This window comes from Bubalus bubalis, chromosome 20, assembly GCF_019923935.1.
Source record: "Bubalus bubalis isolate 160015118507 breed Murrah chromosome 20, NDDB_SH_1, whole genome shotgun sequence".
NCBI lineage: Eukaryota > Metazoa > Chordata > Mammalia > Artiodactyla > Bovidae > Bubalus > Bubalus bubalis.
The window spans coordinates 23,287,020-23,303,669 of NC_059176.1; the positions used below are offsets into that span (position 1 = coordinate 23,287,020).

At 38.4% G+C, this 16,650-nt stretch overlaps 1 protein-coding gene and 1 long non-coding RNA gene across 8 annotated transcripts in view; both read left to right on the forward strand.

Moving 5' to 3' along the window:
• LOC123330694 overlaps window positions 1-16,451 on the forward strand; it is a 45,245-nt gene extending 28,794 nt beyond the window's left edge. The window contains exon 2 of the long non-coding RNA XR_006546749.2: window positions 15,143-16,451. This is a non-coding gene — a long non-coding RNA (uncharacterized LOC123330694). The remainder of the gene's footprint in view (window positions 1-15,142) is intronic.
• The window catches only part of SLC25A21 (solute carrier family 25 member 21), a 519,679-nt gene that overhangs the window by 219,097 nt on the left and 283,932 nt on the right, over window positions 1-16,650 (forward strand). The window lies entirely within an intron of this gene.

A 16,650-nucleotide genomic window follows, 5' to 3' on the forward strand; every position in this document is an offset into this window, starting at 1 on the left:
GCTTTGCAAAGTGAAAACTTGGCAACCCAGTTATTCCTTAAATTTTTTTTTTTTTTTAATGTACTGGTTTGTGAAGTCTGGTCACTTAAGAACCATGTGGACAATATTTGAGGTTAGCTTTTGCCTAGGTTTACCTATTGTCCAAATCCTGACAATAGTTCAGATCAGATCAGATCAGATCAGTCGCTCAGTCGTGTCCGACTCTTTGCGACCCCATGAATCGCAGCACGCCAGGCCTCCCTGTCCATCACCAACTCCTAGAGTTCAGTCAGACTCACGTCCATCGAGTCAGTGATGCCATCCAGCCATCTCATCCTCTGTCGTCCCCTTCTCCTCCTGCCTCCAATCTCTCCCAGCATCAGAGTCTTTTCCAATGAGTCAACCCTTCGCATGAGGTGGCCAAAGTACTGGAGTTTCAGCTTTAGCATCATTCCTTCCAAAGAAATCTCAGGGATGATCTCCTTCAGAATGGACTGGCTGGCTCTCCTTGCAGTCCAAGGGACCCCCAAGAGCCTTCTCCAACACCACAGTTCAAAAGCATCAATTCTTCGGTGCTCAGCCTTCTTCACAGTCCAACTCTCACATCCATACATGACCACAGGAAAAACCATAGCCAAATCCAGAGGTATTATATTTCTAATGGCAAGAGAATCTGAAAAGATAATTAGTTTCAAAGAGTGTAAAATGTCCTCATGGGCAGTTCAAAAGAGACAGAGCCATCATTGAATAAGCTTTGTCCAGTGTTCTTTTTCTTGTCATTTTGTGAACTCATGGTTGTCAACCGTACTTTACCACAAAATTGACCCTGGTTCCATGTCAGAGACAGAAAATTCTGTAGCATGGACCAATGTCTGTTTCAGTGAGATATAGTCTTATAATAACTGGATATGTTTATGTTTCCACTATAATTATAAACACTCCAGATTTATCTGCTTCACTGATAAAGAACCGCTGAATTGGATGAGATTTCCTAACACCTACCACTTATCTGAAAAGCTTAGAGTTTTCCTCACTGTGATCTGCACCCGTAGCAGAACTCTGGAGACACAACCAAATGGTTACGAGTCTTACATCCACAGCCTTGGTTTGTGCAGATAATAAATGCTCAAACAGAAGGGCCAGGCCCCATAGCCCTACTTCTCTGAGTCCTGGGCATGTCCAGTATGGAACACTGGACAGAACAGGGGTTAAGAGCAGTTAATGTATCCTGAATGTAATCATTTTACTTGGTCTGCATTGATACCAAATTGCCAATTCTTATGCAATCACAAGACAGAGTATTTTAAAACAATGTGAGTATGTACAATAATATACAAAAATATATTAGCCATTTCTTGTAGAAGCACACCGGAGAAGGCAATGGCAACCCACTCCAGTACTCTTGCCTGGAAAATCCCATGGACAGAGGGGCCTGGAAGGCTGCAGTCCATGGGGTCGCTAGGAGTTGGACACAACTAACCGACTTCACTTTCACTTTTCACTTTCATGCATCGGAGAAGGAGATGGCAACCCACTCCAGTGTTCTTGCCTGGAGAATCCCAGGGACGGGGGAGCCTGGTGGGCTGCCGTCTATGGGGTCGCACAGAGTCGGACACGACTGAAGCGACTTAGCAGCAGCAGCATACAAGCACACACATAATTAGCTTGCACAAATCTCATACTCATTTCTCCCAAGAGATTGGCCTTGTCTCTATGCCTAGACAGAAAATAGAAGCATACAGTTAGCATTGTTTTGCTTTTTCTTGCTATTTAAATACAAACCAGCTCAATTGGATAGTTTTGCAATGGCTAAAAGTTAAGTAGAGCTAGCCTATTTTTTTAGAGAATCATGAGTTGGCTAAAATTTAGCACTGCAAAATATAAAAGGAATGGAGTCCTAAAGATAGCTCTTACAGTTAATTTTTTTCAAGAAATCATTTTTTATTCACTAATGGCATTTGGGAATATTTTAGAGATCAAATAAACTTTTCCTTTCATTTTGAGTTTGAGGGAGCAGGCTCAGAGAGGATAAGTGACTTTTTCAAGAAGGATAGTCAGAGCTAAGCTAGGTCATTTTAATACCAATTGGCTTGTTTGAATATTACTATTAGGTTGGTGTAAGTGTAATTGCAGTTTTTCCATCTTGAAATTTGCTGTTTAATATTGGAATACATTCTTAATAAATGTGGTTATGTTATACATCATATTTTAATGTGCATTTCTTGTTTTATGTTTTTTGCTAATGACTTACTACTTGCTGTTTATCATATTTTTTTTGGACTATGGAAATGATGTTAGACAAAAAGCAAATTCAAATAATTTTCTTATCCGAGTTCAAAATGTGTCGTAAAGCAGTGGAGACAGCTCACAACATCAACAACACATTTGGCCCAGGAACTGCTAACAAATATACAGTGCAGCAGTGGTTCAAGAAGTTTTGCAAAGGAGAAGAAAGCCTTGAAGATGAGGAGCAGAGTGGCTGGCCATCAGAAGCTGATAATGACCAGTTTGAGAGCCATCATCGTGGCTGATCCTCTTACAGCTACACGAGAAGTTGCCGAAGAACTCAACGTCAACCATTCTATGGTTGTTCAGCATTTGCAGCAAACTGGAAAGGTGAAAAAGCTCGATAAGTGGGTGCCTCATGAGCTGACCACAAATCAAAAGACTCATCACTTTGAATTGTCATCTTCTCTTATTCTGCACAGCAACAACAAACCATTTCTTGATTGGATTGTATCATGAAACAGAAAGTAGATTTTATATGACAACCAGAGATGACCAGCTCAGTGATTGGACCAAGAAGAAGCTCCAAAGCACTTCCCAAAGCCAAACTTGCACCAGAAAAAGGTCATGGTCACTGTTTGGTAGTGTCTGATCCACTACAGCTTTCTGAATCCTGGCAAAACCATTATCTCTGAGAAGTATGCTCAGCAAATTGATGGGATGCACCAAAAACTGCAATGACTGCAGCTAGCATTGATCAACAGAAAGGGCCCAATTCTTCCCCATGACAACGTCAGACTGCATGTTGCACAACCAACACTGCAAAAGTTGAACCAATTGGGCTACAAAGTTTTGCCTCATCTGTCATATTCACCTGACCTTTCGCCAACTGTCTACCACTTCTTCAAGCTTCTCGACAACTTTTTGCAGGGAAAATCCTTCCACAACCAGCAGGATGTGGAAAATGCTTCCACCACCAGAAGGATGAACTTTCCAAGAGTTCGTTGAATCCTAAAGCATGGATTTTTATGCTACAGGAATAAATCAACTTATTTCTTTTTGGCAAAAATGTGTTGATTTTAATCATTCCTATTTTGATTAATAAAGATGGTTTTAGTCTATTTGTAATAACCTAAAATTCACGGTTTGATACTGGAATTACTTTTGGACCAACCTAATCATTTACTGTTGTAGTCCATGGATTGCAAACAGTCAGACGCGACTTAGTGACTGAACAACAATACATTTTAATTGTTTGTTTATATTTTTGAAAAACAATTCTTTGCAAAAAAATCTATTTCCTATACAAATATTTAAACAAAATAATTAACTCTGTCTGATGGATAGGTCTGTAGATAAAGGAAAGTCCTATTTCTTTTATTTGCTCCCGTCTCATAACTAGAGGGATTGACAAGGTCTGTGCATTGGTTAGTAAGGAGCTTGGCACTTGAGATGCAGAGAGTTGCAAGGATTCAGAGCAGTGCAGTGGAAAACGTGGTAGAAATAGTGTAACTAATCAGTGGTCCCCAAATTTCCTAAGTTACATATTTTTGAATGTTATCACTATTTTAAGTTACTATGTTGTTTACACCATGTTTTGGAACACCATTATTGATTCCTCAAAAATAGGCTATTTGTCTTGGTAACTGCTAGGGGTTCTTTGCTTTGTTTCTTTGTTTTGTGATGACAAGAGAAAAGTCAAATTATTTCTCTTTTTATGTAATTTTAAAGAAGGACATAGTTCATAGTGTGTGACTTGGTTACCAAAACTTTTCCCCTGAGACAGATAGAGAAGGCTGCATCTGTAGGGTGTGGATAGATGTGGTTGGCTTCAGATTGCCTCTTTTTTACTTTGTAGAGTCAAGGCAGAGAGTATCAACAATGTGATTTCAGCAACCATGGTGGAGGAAATCTTGGTGTTAGGATATGGAGCCTAGTGTTTGGTTTCTTAGAGAGCTGTTGAACGGTGGGGTGGGAAGCATGGAATGTATATTCCTGGCTGCCTAGTTGAAATATCCTTCCATACTCCAAGACAAGGGTGCAGGGACTTAGGCTTTGATTCTTGAGATTCCAGGTTTTTCCAGAAAATGAGAGGGAATAAGAGGTCCAGTTGGCCCATTTCTTCAAGTAATAATTTATAAAACAAATCATTTGATTATCCCTTGAAATGAGAATGTGAGTTGGAGGTTGGGCTGTGGGGCAAGTTTTTGCTGACGCCAAGTCAAGTAATTGACTAGAAGGCAATGGCACCCCACTCCAGTACTTTTGCCTGGAAAATCCCATGGACGGAGGAGCCTGGTAGGCTGCAGTCCATGGGGTCGCTAAGAGTCAGACACAACTGAGTGACTTCACTTTCACTTTTCCCTTTCATGCATTGGAGAAGGAAATGGCAACCCACTCCAGTGTTCTTGCCTTGAGAATCCCACGGATGGGGGAGCCTGGTGGGCTGCTGTCTATGGGGTCGCACAGAGTTGGACACGACTGAAGCGACTTAGCAGCAGCAGCAACACCAGAAAGATCCTCAGTGTTTCCCACACTGCCCTTTAACTAGAATGCAGACTTCCAGTGGCCAGGGACTATGCCTATTTATTCACCATGTGCACTTTCTAAAACATGGTAGGAGCTATGATTAGTCTGCTAAGGTGGCAGTAATAAAAAAAACCACAGACTGGTGACTTGAACAAGAGAAATTTATTTCCTACAGTTCTAGAGACCAGAAGTTCATCAACAAGGTGCAGCAGAGGGGGTTTCTGGTGGGACATGACTTCCCAGCTTGTAGACAGCTGTGCCCTGGCTGTGTCCTCACATGGCATTTGGAAAGAGAAAGGGATCTCTGGTATCTCTTCTCCTTTTTATAAGGACATTAATCCCATCAGATGAGGAGCCCTCTTTATGAATTCATTTAACCTTAAAGAATCTTCCTGCAGTGCAGGAGACGTGGGTTCAGTCCCTGGGTCAGGAAGATCCTCTGGAGAAGGAAATGGTAACCCACGCCTATATTCTTGCCTGGGAAATCCCATGGTCAGAGGAGCCTGGTGGTCTACAGTCCACAGGGTCATAAAAGAGTCGGACACGACTGAGTGACTGAACAACAGCAACAACTTCTTTTTTTTTTTTTTTTCCAAACTTTACAATATTGTATTAGTTTTGCCAAACATCGAAATGAATCCACCACAGGTATACCCGTGCTCCCCATCCTGAACCCTCCTCCCTCCTCCCTCCCCATACCATCCCTCTGGGTCGTCCCAGTGCACCAGCCCCAAGCATCCAGTATCGTGCATCAAACCTGGACTGGCGACTCGTTTCATACATGATATTATACATGTTTCAATGCCATTCTCCCAAATCTCCCCACCCTCTCCCTCTCCCACAGAGTGCATAAGACTGACCTATTATACAGAGTGAAGTAAGCCAGAAAGAAAAACACCAATACAGTATACTAACACATATATATGGAATTTAGAAAGATGGTAACAATAACCCTGTGTACAAGACAGCAACAACTTCTTAATGTCCTTGTCTCCAAATATGATCGCATTGGGGATTAGGTTTCAATATATGAATTTGGAGGGGGATGTAATTCAACCCATAACAAGGTAATAAAAGTTTATCAGATAAATGAATTGATAAAACAAATGGTAGTTATTCAGCAATAATACAAAGGTTAAGGGTGATATGTGATTTTGTAAAGTATCTTGCAGCAAATTCCATGGTGCAGGGTTTCCTCAAATGCATTCTATGGGATTATAGTCTCTCAAGATGCTCTCTGAGAATAGGATTTACATGGTTTAACCACATTTGGAGAACTCTGTATATTATATCCCTCTCTTGGAGAGTCAGATTATACTTTAGCATAGTAAAACCTCTTCTATGTCAGAAAAGAAAACTGTTAACTGTATTTAGCCCAGACTTTCCTTCCACATATTGGATACAGAACCTTTCCTCCAATTTTTTTTTAAACTAGTGCTATTTATTGCCTATTTTGAAAATGCCTCAAACCCTGCTGAAGGGTAATATCTGTAGGCTCAGAATTGGAAGGGGAGGGGCAAATGGAGATTTCTAGTCTATCCTGTTTTCCATTTACCATTTCAACTCAACTTCAGACTCTCAGGACATTGGAATCTAGAAATAGATATTAATATATAAACTTTGTATCATGGTAATAAAAATAAAAATTGTTTTATTAAGATAAAAAAATTATCTCCTAAATATGGGAGTGACTGTGGAAAAGAGAAGGCCCTTTGTATGGGTGTGTGACCTGGAGGGATGGTAGAGGGGGGCGAGGGTACATGTGGGCATGTTCAGTCACTTCAGTCGTGTCTGACTAATTGCAGCCCCATGGACTGCAGCCCGCCAGCCTCCTCTGTCCATGGAATTCTCCAGACAAGAATACTGGAGTGGGTTGCCATGACCTCCTCCAGGGGATCTTCCCAACCCAGGGGTCGAACCTGTGTCTCTTGTTTCCTGTGTCTCCTGCATTGGCAGGTAGATTCTTTACCACTGAGTCATCTGGGAATCCCCTGACGTAATTTTTATTATGCTTTAAAGACAAGTTTAAAGTATATTTTTAATTGGTTTGGCTTACAAACTTCTAAACTTCTAGTTAATTTATGTTAGTTTATGACATGAATTAAAAATCTTCAGTGAAATGCATACTAATAATAATACGTAAAAGGTATGTCTTTGGGTAAGTATAATTTAAAGTTCTTATATCATAGCTCAAAAAAATGAGAAAAGGGTTTTGAACCTGTGTGAAAGCACTTTTGATTGAGAGACAAGTCAAGTTGTTATCTCTCCTTCATGATACTCTCATGAAGAGAATACTGGCCTGTGAAAGAATCTACAGCTCAATTTGGACTTAACCAGAACCCATCACTCTATCTAAGCCTTGGTTTTCTTGTTTGTAAAATATGGGGATTTGAACTAGGTGATTTGTAATTTCTCAGCCAATATTCACATTTTGTAACTTTATCCTTTAGATAGTTGTTGCAAACCACATATGTAAGTTCAAATTTTTCAGTAGCCACATTCTAAAAAGAAATTTACTTATTTACTTTTATTCTGGCCTCACTGGGTCTGTTTTGCCCTGCAACGTGTGGGATCTTAGCTCTCCTACCAGAGATCGAACCTCTGTCCCCTGGTGAATCCATAACCGCTGGACCAGCAGGGAAGTCCCGAGTAGCCACATTTTAAAAAAGTCAAAAGAAACTGATGAGATTGGTTATATTATTTAATGTAATTAATTCAAAACATTAACCTATCAACATGAAATCCATTAAAAACATTATTGAGATTTTACATTATGTTTTTAGTACTGAATCTTTGAAACCTATGTGCATTCTACACTCACAGCACATCTCAGCTCAGACTAGCCATATTTCACAGGCTCAGTTGCCACTTGGGCCTAGTGGCTCTCGTATTTGGCTGCACAGCTGTAGACTCAGAGCATTAGAAAGACAAACTTTTCATCATTGTTTGGAACCAGAGAGTAACTTTTTCTGCTTCTCAATGTTTGTTGTTTTTTTATGTGCTTCTAGATGTCTAGTTACTGCCATTATCTTCAAGGAGGTTTTCATTAAATTATTGCTTACTAGGTTTTTCTCCTGCCTCTTTTCTGTTTTTCACTATGGAACAGTTTTATTTGAGTGAAAACTTGTCGTTTATGCTAGACTCTGTGTTGGGTTTGTAACTTACCACTGCTGAGGATGACAAGCTTAACTGAATCCATTCATATGCTAATTTAGCGTCAGAACTCAAGCTTATGTAAATATCTTAGGAAAGTATATAAATCTATATGTATATAGTTAATTTAAAAAAAATTATTGTTTTCTGACTTATATTATTATACCAACTAATTAGGGTGGCAATTTTAACAAACTGGAGCCTATGACTTAGCTATTCTACATGCCTACATATGTCATACATAAGGCAGTACTTATAACTGTGTATGTAGTTGAATGTATGTATGATGTAGATTTAAAGTCATGATTGCACACTTAGGAACTGGCATTTCTAAAGTGGTGTGTCCAAACTTCCATCAGAGTTAAAGCTCCTTCTTATTAATACTATATATTTTTCTGTGCTCTTATAAAATATTCATACTTTAGAGTAATGATGGTCCCTTCTTAGAGGAGAAATAAATATCTAGTTACTAATCCAACGTTCCCTGAGAAGCATTTGCTATTTATTTCCACATACACATCATTTAAAATAGAGTAATGCCTTAAATGTGTTTTGAGTGCAGTACTTCTAAGTCTTAAAAATAGTCCCTTCTAAAAGGAAAAATGAATCTCAGGTTACTAACCCAATAAAACCTGAGATGCTTTTGCTGTGTATGTTCACATATATATCGCTTAAAATAAAGTACACCCTAAAATTTGTTTTGAGTGTCACATTTGAGAGTGAAAATGTGTGCAGGTGACCAAAACTCTGGCTTTAGTGACACAAAAGTAAATCAGACCTGAAATACCATCAGATGTGTGTGTCTGTATATGAGAGAGACCTTTCTGGAACAGTCTGTGTCATGCATTTCAGAGCAGACATGCTAAATCATCATAAGCTGAGGACCACCACTGTGTTTATGGAGCAAAAACCCAGCTTTTCTTTGCTGGATAATAAATGATCGCAGGGCTGGAAAGGAGTCATGTGCTTCAGACTGACCAAAGACAAACTATCTTTGAGTCTAGTCTTCTTAATTCACCTGTACACATCTCACATTATTACTCAGGTGCTAAGCAGAAGTGCTTTTTGTCTTCAAGGCTGAAAGACCCTTTAGTTTAAATTATGAACCTTCTCTGGTTTTCTTTGAGAAAGTAAAATAAATGCTATAGTGGTTGCTAGTTGTAAAAAGTTGTTAAAATACACAAGTTCTGCCCCATTTCCAGTGAAATGCTGTGACTTAAGAATGCCTGTTTATTGTTACTTGGTGTGCAGCTGAGCTATGCAGGTAGATGTAATTGGATTCTCTTTCTCGTTCCTTTATGCATTTCATTATCACTTATGGGCTGTTTCAAAAGGCAAGAGTTGAAACAGCCTAAAGATTAGAGAACTAAATCACTTTTAGAAACTTTTGCTGAGCATGTGGGGTGGAGTGAGGAGGGTTGGAGGATATAGAATTAAGAAACTTCTCAGTATTAACAAATTTTTTACAAAAGAGAAATAGTTTCCAGAATGGGTTTGCTCCAAGACAGTCTAGAGAAAAGTTGTAATTTTATGCCAAATAAACACATATAAAATACTAAAACATGGTCTGAGCATAGGTTGGTTTGTGTTAATAGCTCATTTCCATTATCTGTCAAGTTAGATTTCATGCTCGGGCCATGACGCACTGACAGCCTAGAGGTATTAGTAAGATTATAGGGGTGGCCATCTTTCATAGGACTGCTAGGCCGGGCAGTTGTTGAGCAAAACCAACTGTTACTTGGATTTTAATTAATTGGACTTTTGAGAATTGTGACAACACATTTGAAGTCATGATTTATGGAAGAAAAATTTCACCTACTCGGTATTTAGAAGGTCTTTTTCTTAATGTTGATTGTATCAGACAGGCAGATGCGTGTATAACATAAAAGTTTGAGGAGGCACATGTTAATGTTATTGAAAGATTTAAAAATGCAGACACTTAGCTTTTGTTAGAATTACCATTGCTGTTATTTACCTATGACCCTATATATTTGTTGGCATTAATAACTGACAAAATATGAGTTTATTTATGGTATACATAGTTAAATTCAATGAATTACATTTAAAGTAACCACACATGCTTCTTTCTTTTGCTTTGCTAATGGCTAGTAAAGGACTTCCCTGGTGGCTTGGACAGTAAAAAAATCTGCCTGCAATGCAGGAGACCTGGGTTCAATCCCTGGGTCTGGAAGATCCCCTGGAGAAGGGAATGACTACCAAATCCAGTATTCTTACCTGGAGAATTCCATGGACAGAGGATCCTAGTGGGTTACAGTCCATGGGGTTGCAGAGTTAGACACGACTAAGTGACTAACACTTATTTAATGGCTTTAGTAAATACAGAATTTAGAAGGGAGAGGACTTAATTCTTGAATGCACTATAGTTTTAGAGTTGCCAAAGATTTTAACATTGTATTTTAATAATAAACTTTTACTATATTAGTACAATGTGAAACACAGGAGTAAATTAGCATTTGCAAATGTGTTTCATTGTGTTATTTATAATTATTTATAATAATAATTATATTTATTTATAATAATAAATCAGAGAAGGCAATGGCACCCCACTCCAGTACTCTTGCCTGGAAAATCCCATGGACGGAGGAGCCTGGTGGGCTGCAGTCCATGGGGTCACTAGGAGTCAGACACAACTGAGCAACTTCACTTTCACTTTTCACTTTCATGCATTGGAGAAGGAAATGGCAACCCACTCCAGTGTTCTTGCCTGGAGAATCCCAGGGACTCAGGAGCCTGGTGGGCTGCTGTCTATGGGGTCACACAGAGTCAGACACAACTGAAGCAACTTAGCAGCAGCATAATAATAAATGTATTATTTATAATAATAACATCATTCTCTTTATTTCTTGTTCTGAATCTAGTATTATCTGTATATTCACAACATTCTTGAGGTATTCGATCATTTGTCTGATGCCTTTATCTTGTTCTCACAGAAGTTTGAGTATCATCACTCTCAGCATGCATACATCACAGGAGTAGAGTGTTTGGCTAGCTTGCTTACATACATATGTTCAAACTCCTCGAGTTTGAATGGTGAAACTTTTTTTGCCAGCTTTTAAAATTTAGGTATGTTCTTCACTATGATAAAATACATAACATAAAATTTGCCATCAGTAGCATTAATAATATATTCACATTGTTTTGCAATCATCACTACCATTCATGTCTAAAATTCTTCTTGTCTTACAAAACTGAAACTCTGTGTGCATTAAATAATTATTCATCATTCATTCCCCTCCTCCCAGCCCTGGGCAACCATCACTCTGCTCTCTATCTCTAGGAATTGAACTACTCTAGGTACCTCATATAAGTGTAATCGTGTATCGTTTGTCCTTTTGTGCCTGGCTTGTTTCATTTAGTGCAGTGTCCTCAAAGTTTATCCGTGTTGTAGCGTGTATCAGAATTTCCTTCCTTTTTAAGGCTGCTGCTGCTAAGTCACTTCAGTTGCATTTGACTCTGTGCGACCCCATAGACGGCAGCCCACCAGGCTCCTATGTCCCTGGGATTCTCCAGGCAAGAATACTGGAGTGGGTTGCCATTTCCTTCTCCAATGCATGCATGCATGCATGCTAAGTCGCTTCAGTCGTGTCTGACTCTGTGCAACCCGATGGACAGCAGCCCAGGCTCCTCTGTCCACAGGATTCTCTAGGCAAGAATATTGGAGTGGGTTGCCATTTCCTTCTCCATTTTAAGGCTGAATAAGATCCCATTGTATGTATATACTACATTTTGTTCATCCATTCATCTGTTGATGAACAGTTGGGTTGTTTCCACCTTTTGGCTGCTGTGAATAGTGCTGCTGTGAACATGGATATAGAAATATTTCTTCTACTCCATGCTTTCAGTTCTTTGGGGCCTGTGCCCAGAAGTGGATTCACTGGATCATACTGTTGAAGTTTGTTTTGAATAGGCTACAAATGAGATATTATCACTTGAGTACATGGTACCAATTCACATTTCTACTTCCTTTTGTAGCAATATTCTTAACTTCAAAGTTTCACTTTCTTCTTTAAATAAAGATAACTGTCCTCATTACCCAGTAGTTTTGAGATGATTATGGAAACATTTTAGAGGCAGAATGAATAACCATCTCCTCTTACACTCACATGTAGTCCTTAAAAACTAAAAATAGTAATCTGGATCAAAAGGGAGAAGTTTTATTATTTGGCTTGATTTTGGTTGTCCTAAGAAGGTTGGCTGGGAAAGGCACTCCTGGAGGAAGGAACCTGGAGAAACAAACATGATTTGGCATGTTCATGACAAAGCATGATATATTTCAGTTTGAAAATTAGAATTGATTCACACAGCAAAAATGAACAACGATGGGATAATCAGCTGCAGGCAATGGACCTCATTTTAGGACACTCAATTTTGGTTCTCTGTTTTGGCTTCTGAAGTAATGTTCATTATACTTGAAAATGATAGGAGATGCAATGGCCTGAAAAAGAGAAAAATGGAATTTATCATTGCTGTTAAGGCCACCGGTCAACTCAGTGGGCTTAGAAGTACGTTACCAATATGCAGTGGTTTTCTTGTGGATTAACTAGGGAGGCTGTAGTCACTTGTCCATGCCTGTGTCCGGGTGGGCTGCTGGGAGCCCCACCCTTCTGATGTTGGAACAGATGGCTTTCTCCTCAGGCTGTCTGTCTGAGAGAGAAAGAAAATCCTGTCATCATCTGCCATGTAGCTTCAAACAAAGTGTGCGTTTCTCCACCATGATGGTTTCCCAAGTCCTAACCATATCTCATATCTCAGCCACTTCCTTCAGGAAGTCTTCCTTGATACCATCTTCCTCAAATCCCCTTCTTGAGCTGGAGGCAGGTTCCTTCCTCTGAATTTCTATGATAGACTATCTGCGCCCACTGTGGCTATTGCTTTTTTTCTACTACTTGTCCCCATATCCTTCCCTCGCATTCGTGGCAGGCTCTTGATCTTTCATCCTTGTCCTTGTCACACAGCTGGGCCAAGATCCCAAATGTGGACAGGCTTCAGGACATGATCCTGGTAACTGATCTCTGGGGACAGAAACCTTTACCTCTGGTCACTCTTAGGCAAAGTCACCTGAAAAAGTACAGAGATGGCCACAAGACATGGTTCTGTGATGTGACTGGAGCAGGGTTAGGGAAGAAGTTGAATTTAGAATTTCTAAGGGATTTGGGGTGTCCATCACAGGAAACTTTCCCTTGCCAGTGAACTTGACCATCCATGTGTCCTTTTGGGGTCTGTCTGTCCATTCCCCTGTTGGCACTGTGCCCTTGGCTATCCCAGAGAGAAGCAGGACTCTACTGTAGCTCCACCAATAAACTTGTGTCTACCTGCAAAAAATTTACAATGAATTTCTTATTTTTCTCATAAATTTAGTAGTGATCATATCAAACTTCGTATAAAGAGTCAATGACTATTTATTTTCTCAATCAATTAATCACATTTGTTGCAAAGAGATTTCCTAGTCAACCAAAGGACACTTGCTCACTGCAAGGCCATGTCGTATGGTCCAGAACATGAGTTCGGTTCTATGTTTTGAGAAACCACCCTGACCTGATGTGGCAGAGCTCTGAGGTTAGGTAGTGTATCTGTCGTATGGAGCCAGGGGAGTAATGCTGCTCTGAATGTGGATTATCCAGCAGTTCCCTGCAATTTCAGGAGACCCAGAGTCGCAATGGGGTCACTGATCTTGTTCTCTCTAGTGTTGCAGCAGGGCAGAGAATGCCAGGGCAGTACCAACCCTCCAATAGTGTGATACACAGAATAGTTCATCCATGTGCTCTGAAATAAACTTCTAGATGCCTAAGACATAAGACAAACCAATTATGTTAGCCAAAGTATCAGTTTTTAAAGTTGAGCATCAGTACAGTAATATAGGATAAGCCTTAGCACCTCATTAGGTGCAAGATGTCATCAGGTTAATATAACAGGATGAAAATGGGTTGTTCTCCATGATTAAAAATGAGGGAAAAAGGTTATTAATAAGAAAGACTGTGTATATAAATCTCTCTCATCATGTATTAGTTAAAAATTAAAATAGCTTCCTTAAACAGTATAAAACAAGGGCTTCCCTTGTGGCTCAGCGGGTAAAGAATCCACCTGCAGTGTAAGAGACCTGGGTTTGATCCCTGGGTTGGGAAGATCCCCTGAAAGAAGGGAAAGGCTACCCACTCCAGTATTCTGGCCTGGAGAATTCCATGGACTGTATAATCCACGGGGTTGCAAAGAGTCGGACATGACTGAATGACTTTCACAAAACAGTGTAGCTGCTTGATAAAGCAAAGCCGACCTGGAGTAAATCATGGAGTACTTGCACTTTAGTAACCTAAGTTATGCAATTATGAAAAAGTTGACTCCTCACATACTGTAAGATCAGTCTTGATTTGAGTTTAGTATGATTTGATCATTCTTTGTCTTCATCATAAAATAATTACCAACCATTCCAAGAATAACAAAAAATAAGGAGATCAATGCAGTCCTTGGAATACTGATAGGGACAGTGAACTAAAATGAATTTCCTAGTGTAGAAAAATATAAGAAAATGTCTCCTTTTGGAAATCATAGAATCTCCCAACTGGAAGAGATCGTTGATTCACTTGGGGAACTTAATTGATGTCTTACACTCCCCGTTAAGTTTTAGGAATTCTGCCTTTACTTGCTTGCATTGGATTGGGGAGCACATTGCCTTCTAAGGCAGAAGTTCTCCACCAGAAACATGCCGTACCTAGTTCCAAAAAATAAGAGAAGGTAGGACTCAAATTTAAATATGTCCTTCCCCTAAACATGCTGAGAAGGAAACATAATTATAACTCTGCATGTAATACTGACATTTGAAAATTCCACATTTAATGTTAAGTAGTGTTTGGTGACTTATGTCCCAAATACAGACAGAACTTCACAAACAGCCTGTCACTTGAGTTCATAAAAATTCTTTGCTTGACAGAGAATAGACTAGTGTGACCAGGTTTGGCAGAATTTATCAAGGGAGAAGAAAATTGCACAATCCTTGTTTTTACTATGTTATATTTTTCACCACAGCTAGTCATATTCCATCCCGCCTCTCAAAAATTTTTTTAGTCCTTGCAGAAAATTAAAATTGTAACTTTTGGCTGTATACTTAAGTTGAATTACCCCAGATACTTTTCATTTGTCTTCTTTTCAGAGGTGTGTGATAGAAGGCATAGATTGAAATAATTAACATGTGTTCTTTTCTCAGCCTGGTAAATGACTCTTCTCCTGCCTTCTCCACTAGGTGCCAGCACAGCACCGCTCCCTGCTTATGTTCGTTTCTGGTTATTTCAGCGAATCCTCCAGACTCCTGAATAACGTGGATTTTGCATGTACGGTGTACTCTTGTTTGGTTTGGTTTAGGTAATTTTGACTAAATTGAATCAAAAAGAGTCTCATTAGATTGGTTTTCTAAGCCCTAAGAATTTCACTTTCAAAAATTATTCAAGGTATGATGAATTTAAGTTGATACTAGCAGCAAGATCTTTTATTTTTAGTCTGAGCTCTTGCTTACAATCTCAGTATTAATTGTGGGAGAATAAATAATGGTCAAAATAATTAAAAACTAAGCAATCATATAATAAATAATTTTAAAGCTGGGTAGTACATATCTAAAGTAATACAAATAAAATTTTAGATGGTTACTGGTTTTGTTATTCAAGAAGTAGTTTTTAATTTGCTACAGTTATTCCTCTCTCAATATTGTGTATGTAATTTAATGTGTCATTTGTTTTCTTTCATCCAATTACATGTTTAAAATTTATTTGAAGTAATTCTTACACATTCAGAATGAAGATAACACCATATTTACACTCATTCTTTTAAAGTAGTCTATGTATGTAACAAGCTTCAAAATTATGTATTTAAGCACATTATTGTTCACCTACTATCATAGATTTCATTATTTTAAATTAATTAAAAAAATAACCTTGAATTTTTCAATAATTAGCAACTGTAATAATAGAAAGTAAAAATTATTCTATGAACAGAAGCAGTTATATTTAATTTTGTATATCCTAAGCTATGGAAGGAAGCACAATAAAAAATTCCATGCCATAACTAAATATATACCACAGATCTTCTATCTAGAAAATATCATCAAAAGTGCACATTTTTAAAAATTTTATTTTTTATTGAAATATAGTTGATTTATAGTATAGTATTAGTTTCTGGTGTATAACAAAATGATTCAGTACTATATATGTGTGTGTGTATGTACATATGTATGTACATACACTTCTTTTTCAGGTTTTTTTCTGTTATAGGTTATTATGAAATATTGAGTATAATTCCCTGTACTGTATAATAGGTCCTCACTGGTTATCTATAAAATGCAAATTAATGTGGTGAAAATATTTATTTAAATGTTGGAAACTATATGATTCAAGATTTATATCAAAATTATATTAATTTCAAATTTATTTGATGTAGTTATCTTGATAATGTAAGTTTAAGCTATAGTCAATACTATTGTTGCCATCATTCTTACTTTTTTCTAAATGTCAAATATATAGTCAAAACATTCTCTGTACAATTTTTTGCAACATAATGTTTGAAAATAATGAAAACCATAAAATGTTGACTGCCTACACTGTGTATTTAGGCTAATGGGGCAGTTGCATTTCTAAAATGTGAGATGATTTTTTTCCCTCCTGTTTTATGGTATATTATAGGATAGGATCACTGCTGTTACTGATCACACACATTGTAGAAAAGACCACTGTGTGATCCCAGAGTTTGGTTTGATACTGC